The sequence below is a fragment of the Sinocyclocheilus anshuiensis genome, unplaced genomic scaffold (assembly GCF_001515605.1).
Source record: "Sinocyclocheilus anshuiensis isolate Anshui unplaced genomic scaffold, SAMN03320099.WGS_v1.1 scaffold1366, whole genome shotgun sequence".
NCBI classification, from domain to species: Eukaryota; Metazoa; Chordata; class Actinopteri; order Cypriniformes; family Cyprinidae; genus Sinocyclocheilus; species Sinocyclocheilus anshuiensis.
Genome location: NW_015554162.1, coordinates 240,691 through 250,236, shown reverse-complemented (window position 1 = coordinate 250,236; position 9,546 = coordinate 240,691).

Below are 9,546 nucleotides of genomic sequence, written 5' to 3'. Positions count from 1 at the left end.
GTTAAAATTTTCTTGTAAGGCCATTGATCTATATTATACAGGCCTATAACTATAACTATTACGCACTTTCATAACCTCCTGGGACCCAGGCATAGACTTTTGTCCTCCGCAGAAGACATTATATTTTAGTGAATTTCTCCGAGACCCTACATGCCACTTTTTTGAGTCTGGATGTCCTGTACAGAGCACATTCAGGGCTTTTTAAAGATATCAAATGTTTGGAGGTTTGATCATAAACACTCACCTCCTTGGTCTTTAAATATGACTGATATTGACAGAATGATCAAATTGAGCACTCTCAGGTAAATATGATAAAGTTTTGTAATTATCATTTAAATCTGGCTAATTTTCAAATTGTATGTTGTAAATAAACATCTCAGAAAAATGTTATAGAGTTTCAAATCGGAATATGAGTTTTTGTTACAAAACAGGGCATTATTTTCATACATGTCGTCTGTAGAGGACACCAGGACAAACAGCATATTAATCAGGCATTTTGGGGAGACACAACAAGTTCTTATGTTTTGTAGAGCTGCAGCATGAAGCATCGAGCTAGTCCTCATGTAAACACAGCATATGGACACAGTTTAAGGGTGTTTTATCATTTTAATAATAACACGTCTCATAACGTGTTATCGATCTGCCACTAATTTCTAGAGGTTGTCTTAATAACAGTAAGCTAAAAACATCACATAATCCATTAACTAAAGATACCCTGGTTTCTAATGCTAGCTGTTAGCATTTAGCCTCGTCGCTCGTTTTCATCCATTTTTATAATCAAAAACATCTTCCACACTCACATTAAGCACTGTAATAGTCCACAGGCCCATCTCTGGAGCGGCGTTAACTCCATTTAATGACGAAGTTGTGAGGAGAAATGGGATAAAACAAAGCAAACGGCTGCTGATCCGTAACCACCGGCGGCTACTATCGGTCATGTTTACTGTCCAGAGAACTGTCCAGAGACGCTCGCGCGGACACACACACACACACACACACTTGTGCGCGTGGCACGACACGTCATGCCGTCAAAAATCGGATGGTGCGCGTATTTTTTATTTTTTATTTTTTTATTTTTTATTATTGAAGAAATTATTGAACATTGCAATAAATTTGAACAATCAAATCCACATACACAAGAAAGAAGAACAATCTTAATCTGTAAGACAGCATTTAAGAGAAGAGAGAAAGAAAAAAAAACTAAAATAAAAATAAATAAATAAAACATACATATAAACAACTAAACAACAGTTCAAATTATCTTCCTTCTTCCTTAGGACAAAATCAAGGACTACAGTGGGGGAACTATACCTACAAGAAAAAAAATTCCTCCGTGAAATCTAACAGTATGTCATTCTTTTTGTTTTTAATTTGCATTAGAGACTCTTTCAAAGATTAATTTCTAATAAAAAAAAATATTACATTTTGGTATGCATTTCGCAATATTTTTGTTTATGAATGTAATATTTACCTTGCAAAATGTAAAAGTTAAGGACATAGGCAATCACTTTGCTTTTGTGTGAATAAGTGCAAATAACATCTTTTAAAGAGAGCATGTAATTAACACTTCTTTGAACAAATAAAAAGGCACTAACATCAGACCAAAATCTAAAAGACTAATCACAATTATAAAACAAATGAGACAAGTCTTCCTCATGAGCGTTACAGAGAATGCAATTAATGTCAATGTCCATGAATTTAGAAAGAGCTATGGGTACATTTTGTGAAGTATTTGGAAATGTTGCTCTTTAAGGATGGTGCGCGTACAGTACACAACAAGACACCAGGGAAAGAAATTATAGATCAATATTCCTATGAAATATGAGATATTCTTATGAAAATGTTGCCAAGTTATTACTCCCATTATAAGACTTCTTTTTTTCATTATAGTTTGCCCCAAGAACACATTAATTTGCAAATAAGATGCAATGTATAGATACATTATATAGAATGGGAAAACCAATTTATGGACATTTTACGCACATATTCCATAAAGTACAGTAGTATATCAAATCATTCTGTTATATCTTTCATAACATAGTTGAGAATCATATTTGTACAAAGTTTGGCTAAAAATAGCCAGAAACCTAAAAACTAATTGGTGAATGACAAAAATAAAACATTGGTTTTGCCTATACATGCCTTGTCATGTCTATTTATTTATTTGAATAACTTAGTCCTTGCGTCCTCTACACAGGACATAGAATAAAATATGAATAAAATATTATTTTTTTTTAGTTTTTTCTCCATTTGTTTCTTATGCTCAAAACAATGTAATGACATAAAATTAATAAAAAATAAAAATCACAAAACTTTTTTTTTCCAGTTCTCAGGAGGATAAAGACCCTTCACATATGACTTAAAGGGATAGTTCACCCAAAAATGAAAATGTGATGTTTATCTGCTTACCCCCAGGGCATCCAAGATGTAGGTGACTTTGTTTCTTCAGTAGAACACAAACAAAGATTTTTAACTCAAACCGTTGCAGTCTGTCAGTCATATAATGTCAGTGGATGGGAATCACGGCTTTGAGAGTCATAAAACATACACAAACAAAACCAAATTAAACCCTGCGGCTCGTGATGATACATTGATGTGTAAAGACACGAAACGATCGGTCTGTGCAAGAAACTGAACAGTATTTATATAGTTTTTTACCTCTGATTCACCGCAATGTCCAAACTGTCCTGAGCGCGTCATCGACAGCCTGCACGTAACGCGTCTTCTTCTTCTTCTTACTTTTCGGTGGATCGCAGACTTATAAGTGCATTACCGCCACCTATCTCTCAAATGGACCATTGACACTCTTATCTACAATCTCAATTAGGAGTGTCAATGGTCCATTTGAGAGATAGGTGGTGGTAATGCACTTATAAGTCTGCGATCCGCCGTAAAGCAAGAAGAAGAAGACGCGTCAGGCGCAGGCTGAAGAAGAAGACGCGAAAGCGCTCAGGACAGTTTGAACATTGCGGTGAAATCAGAGGTAAAAACCGATATAAATACTGTTCAGTTTCTTGCCAGTTTGTGTTCTACTGAAGAAACAAAGTCACCTACATCTTGGATGCCCTGGGGGTAAGCAGATAAACATCAAATTTTCATTTTTGAGTGAACTATCCCTTTTAGCAAAACGGAGATGTCTCTAGACACGATCAAACCTTTTAAAACACGGCACAAAGAAACGACATGGTCAAAGACATCTATCAATCTAGCGCATGTCCACATATGAAAACAACCGAAAATCAGCCCGGGCGGACACAAAAACACTTACGGTGTGAATGGCGGCGGCTTGTTCACATGACACAGCGGTACACTTTTGAATTTTTGACGTTACCTCTCAAAAAGTGGGCTTTTTCATTTGTTTGTATGTGAATATCAACTTCATCCAGTGCTGTTAAGTTCTCTGATCTTAAAGGCACAATATGTAAGATTTTTTTATTAAAATATCCAAAAACCACTAGAACAGTGTTATATATTTTGCTGACTTGTGTACTTACATTATCCCAAATGTTTCGAAGGAAGCGGTCGACTGTGGCATAATAAAAGCTCCGCTGCTTTCGAGCCGTGTGTCACGCTCGTTCAGCGGCCTCGTTTTGCTTCGACGGCTTTTAGACTCACCCTGCTTCATTCTACTTCATTAATAAATCATTAGCTCATCCATGAACATGATTTCTGCCCGAGTCCCGTCGGATTGCATCAGCTGTGGGGATGAAGACCACAAATCCCATGATTCCACACTCAGTCACTGCGTCATCAAACTACGCCTTTGTATCTTTGTTTATTTTGAATACGCGTCCTCTAGTGGCGAAAATTACATATTGTGCCTTTAAGTATCTCTATACCGTTTGTTTTACTGACTGTGAGAAACCGATGATTCAGTAAGAGAGCGGTTCGACCGAATTCGAATCGATTCAGACCGTTAATTTGAACAACTGGCTGAAAAGAAAGAACCGACTCAAAAGAATAATTTATTCACGAAAAATTGGCATCACTGGTTCATTCGACAGAAAGGATACACACATAATAACTGCTGAAATATTAGCAATGAAAACGTATTAAACAGCATATTAAACGTCACTGCATGGTTCTCGCATTTCTTGTCAATAATTGCCATTAACGTTTATTATATGGTCACACAAAAAATTGTAGCCAACATAGCTTACTTGTGAAAACTTTCCATGGAAGAAAGTAAATTTGATGATGTTGAGTAAATGATAGAAGTTTTATTTTGGGGTGAACTATGCCTTTATTAAAGCAGATATCGTGTCATGTGGCGAGTGAAATGATAAATAAATCAAATGCCTTCTGCAGGAGATCGACAGCTTGTCTCTCCAGCCTGCTAAACTGAGCCCCTCTATGTCATTGACAGACCCCTGCCTAAAACTCATTCATGAGCTCTCAAAGTGGCCTTTCTTTTCTCCTCTGGCAGCCAGTGGCCTGCCACAAGCAGATAAATTAGTTGTGCTGAGAGATGCATTCAGGAATGAATAGGAACAAATTGTTTAGCACTACAGATTATAATCCTACAAACTCACAGTCTCACACTGGGGTCGCCACAGCTGGTCCTGAATGCTGCTAGTACAATTGCCAAATTAATATTCTGTCATTGTTTACCCTCATGTTGTGCTGTTATTTGTTTTCTTATGAACTGCTGCTACATGAAGATTCTCTTTTGTGTTCCAAATGACAGCATATGGGTTGCAGATTAAATAATGACTATTAATGGACACCCATATAAATTCACAAATCAAACACTGTGATCTTATCAATGTCATTAACAAACAAGTGTAATTAGGTTTGCATTAAAAGCTTTTTTTTTTTTTTTACTTCATGGCTTCACTAAACAAGCAGAGGAACGCCTGGGCTGAATCTAGTCTCTTACACACACTGATCTCTGGATTCATGTGACCTCTCAGTCTGCTTTATTCTCTGTATGAACAAAGAGCAAATTATTCACTCATGACAATACAATCATAAGACTTTAACCTGGTGACCTCCCATACGCAATTTCAACTGGCAGGGTCAGTGATGACTGCATGTTAATTTTATCCCATTGTAGCCACATTTTAACCCTTTAGTCTTGGGTTAACCAATGGAATGTGTTGAATATGACACATTGCGATGTAGGATATGAGAGTTTTCTTTATAAAAGTGTGTTGCCTTGGAAGAATTAGATGAGAAACTCTTACTCTTGATTGCAAACTTTGAGCAGTCTTCATGAGACCCTCTCCTTGGGATGAGGGTTGTTTAGCTTGCCTCAGAGCCCTACAGATGGACATCAGACAGTCTGATCACAATGGAAAAAGAGTCTGAATTACGACAACCCATCTGGGACACCACTGTATTTAACCATTGCATTAATATTATAATAAGGGACCAGTTAGTACACAATATTTTTAGTGTTTGTTCAGCAGTGCCAAACATCAGCCAATTTTATTTTCTGCATATTTTTTTTAATAAGGTAATTTTATATTTTACATAGTTCTTTTTATATGAGTAGCTATATAAATATTAAATTAAATTATAAAATAGAATAATTACATTAAATCCTATATATATATATATATATATATAAAACAATCTAACAATACAATAGGGGGAGAGCGGGATGATCTGAGCCTGTGGGGAAGTTGAGCCACCCCTTATTTCTAGACAACCTTAAACAAAATTGGTGATATGACCACACATATTTGAAGAGTTAACCATTTTACTCACCCTTTGATGGAGAGAGGCCCATGGAATAATTTGTGTTTAGGTAGTTAAATATTCAAAGTGATTTTTTATTTTATTTTCAAGGACTCGTGCTTCTTGTGTCTGAACAATTACATACAAATCTGAAAAAATATCCCGCATGTGTTTGTGCTTTAGGAAGTTATAATATGAGGCTATACTGTTAGCATGATGTTAGCTCTAAACTGCTGGATGATACAAGTTTAATAAAATGGTCGGAGTGGGGTAATTTGAGCCGACAGTCTTGGGGTAAGTTGAGCCAGTGGCTTACCCCTTCTTATGTTTATAAAGTATAATTTTACTGTAATTCTACATGATATTTAATTTATTTTAGACCAAACATTTTTGATTTTGTTCTTTGTTTTGAACTTGATTTTGTTCTGAACATTTTAAATAGGCCTTGTTTATGAAAATTGGCCATTGAAGTTTTATGAAATTGTATTTCCCCGCAACATTTATAAGTGGGATGTTAAGTTCTATTAGCCCAGTTCTGTAAGGTCAACTGCAGTCAGTTTTTTTTTTTTTAAGCTTGGTGAATACCAACAACCATCTAAAATTTCATGTTATTCATTTCATTCACCCATTAGATCTGTAGAAACACAGAAAGACAAACAATTATCCTGACAATTTTAATTTTCTTTGATCCCTGAATCATCTTGACAAGTATATTCCATTGAGCTCCTGTGGTCTTTTCGGAGGTTACGTCATACCAGATTAAGCACAATTTTCCGCTTTCACGCTGTTCAAAGAGAGAAATTCTTCAGCAAGCTTTCTGCTGTCCTTTCTCCCTCTGGAACCCCGGTGTCTTTTTGTGTGACCTTCGACCTGGGCTCTTTTGCAGTGCATTTGGGTGAGAGGTGGCTGGTGACTGGAGGTCAGGAGAAGGACAGACACAATGGAGGGGCTGAGAGTGTTAAGCCTGGGAGTTCCATCACTTTAAATCAATGTGCCTCACTGGGCTACATACCACCATCAAACCAGTATCCCAGTGTGTGATTTCTGTGGATATGAGTAAGGGCTAAAGATTTATAGTGTTTGGGTTATTCTGAATTCTTTCATTCGTGGGATACTGAAACCACAGGAATCTCTGCATGCTGCTGGATTCATCTGTGAATTCTGTCTTTCTCAGAAGAGGACTCATTTCAATGTGATACCCGATCTTCATCTATCTTTATATGGCATATGCCACATCCTCAGCCACCAGCTTCTGCACCACATTCAGAAAAGAGCTGTCAAAACACAATTCTGCCCAACCAAAATAATGTAATGACCTTAAAATCCAGTGAGTAGTGCTTTCTGTTTGATTGCTGCATTGCTTTCTCCATAATATTAGTGACTGGTGTGGATGCAGACTTCTGTGGCCCCATTAGCACCTGCCATTGGCCTGGTATTAACCCTCTGTGGTACACATTTATGTTAGAGGTCGTTTAGATTTTTTTAATGTTTTTGAAAGAAGTCTCTAATGCTCACCAAGGCTGCATTTATTTGCTCAAAAATACAGTAAATATTGTGAAAAAAATATTACAATATAAAAGAACTGTTTTCTATTGTAATACATTTTAAAATGTAATTTATTCCTGTGATGCAAAGCTGAATTTTCAGCATCAATTACGCCAGTCTTCAGTGTCACATACATGCAGTCGTTGTATGTGTTTAGACATGGTGGTATTTTGATTAGCTTATAACTCAAGAAGAGTTATAATTCTTCCGTTGCACAGGTTCTGGCGTCTGTACCGAACTGTCCTTTTTTTAGGGTTGCATCTTGTGACATCACATCCTGTCAAACCGCACCACAGTTTGTTTGGAAGTGGACCTATACCCCCTGAAAAGGTGGGTTTTGGTCTGCTTGTTTGGTGCGCAACAAGGTTCACACGCCAGCATTCACACTTAATCGAATGAGCCACCTTAACAGAGCAGTCACATTAGATTTCATTTTAATCGACTCATAGCTGCCAATTGTAAACACACCCTGAGACCAGAACATTTTCAACCTAGCTTCCAGTCTCTGATGTTCGGAACAGCATACTAGAATACTACTGATACTAGTTTTTTACCACATCTGTCTATGGCAGAAATAGTAAGAGTACTGCTAGCATGCAGTTCTGAATGCAGCATGAGACCGCTGACCTGGAACTGCTGGTCGGAGACTGCTCTCACATATGGCTCTGCATTTGGACACAATCGGTCTGGGCCTGTTCATGACTGAAGAGCAGTTACAGATAATCCATCAATGACAGATGATCATTTCACCCTCACCAACAAACCAACAAAAGTGCAGAGCTTTCACCTTTTAAATGCTGATCATTGTGGAACAAAAGCAGATGAATGGCCTAAATGTGAACTTGAGAGAGAACAATTCACAGGCCTGTCAGTTATGAATACGAATGTTTAAATTTCCTGAAGTGTTTAGAGAAATCATGTGCCTGTAAGAGCATGTCTGTGCTGATGTTTCTTCAGAAAATTCTCTGATTTTCTGCACACAGTCTGTCAGTGCTGACTTACTGCCAAACGTAGCGTCATGGCTTCTTTCAGGGTGAACTATAGCTCATGTTTGCCCCCAGCTGCTGTCACCGGAGGAAAAAACAGTATGTTATTTCCATCTTGTCTAACAGCAGTTCACAGAGAAATTTTCTGGTTTAACTACTGTTGCAACCTGGTCTCATGGCAAAAACGTACCCGGGGGCACGTCTTATGTATTGGAACACACTGAGCGTGTCAGTGCACTCTAAGGGTATGTTCACACGACAACGATTGTACTAAAAACAGTAAAGTTTTTCCTTTGCGTTTTTGTGTACAGACAACAATGTTGTCAAAATGATCCCCATTTACATGGATCCACGAAAACGAGTAAAAAACACTGTATTAATCATGCCAGGTTTTCACTAACTCACGTTTTTTTATAGATTACATGGAGATGATAATAGTACCATTTTCAAAAACTTGCACATTGAAACCCATTTTCCAAAGTTCGCCTTTCCAGGCCCCCGAAACGCAGTTGTTGTGTAAATGAATGGCCAAATAACACAAGAAGTTTTCTGTTTTTAGTTGAAAATGGTATCATGTAAAAAAAAAAAAGAAGAAATAAATTTTTGCTGCATTATTTGATTTGATTTAATTATTATTATTATTATTATTATTATTATTAAATAAGTTGTAGTAAACTGATAACTTTTAACATTTCTGCAGTGGATTTCTATGCTGGATAAAGAGAGATTGGCTGCATCCAAAATTGTATATAGTAAGCGAAAAACAGTATGTGAACAGAGATGTATGTCCGAATTCACAGTATTCATAAAACAGTAGCAGAAAGTCCCCGGATGACCATTCTGGCAAAATGCTGAACTATTTCTGACAAGTGCACAAAAGTAGTACGTCCGGATTACATTCATACTTCACACATTCATACTATATAAAACATACTTTTTTACAATTGCGAAGTAATTAGGCTATTTATTCAAAATAAGTGCTTACTCGGAGAGTATGCGATTTCAGAAACAGACTAAATGTTGAAATGATGTTTTATTTTATGTGTTTTTAGTAAAATGAAGGACCTGTTAGTGTTCAATGCTGTTATGTTTGACATTTTAGAGTTTTAGAGAGTTTACCATTATACCATTTACCATTCCTTAAATTTACATGCTAAATAAGTTAAATTTAACATGTCATCACCCTGGAATTATAAGGTTCTATATGCCATTTTTGTCAAAATTGAGTTAATCACATATTCTTATTCTATGACAACTTATTTACATTATGTGATGTTTTTTTTTTTTTTTAAGTTGTGTACATTTTGTGACTGATGTATGAAAGAGACTTGTT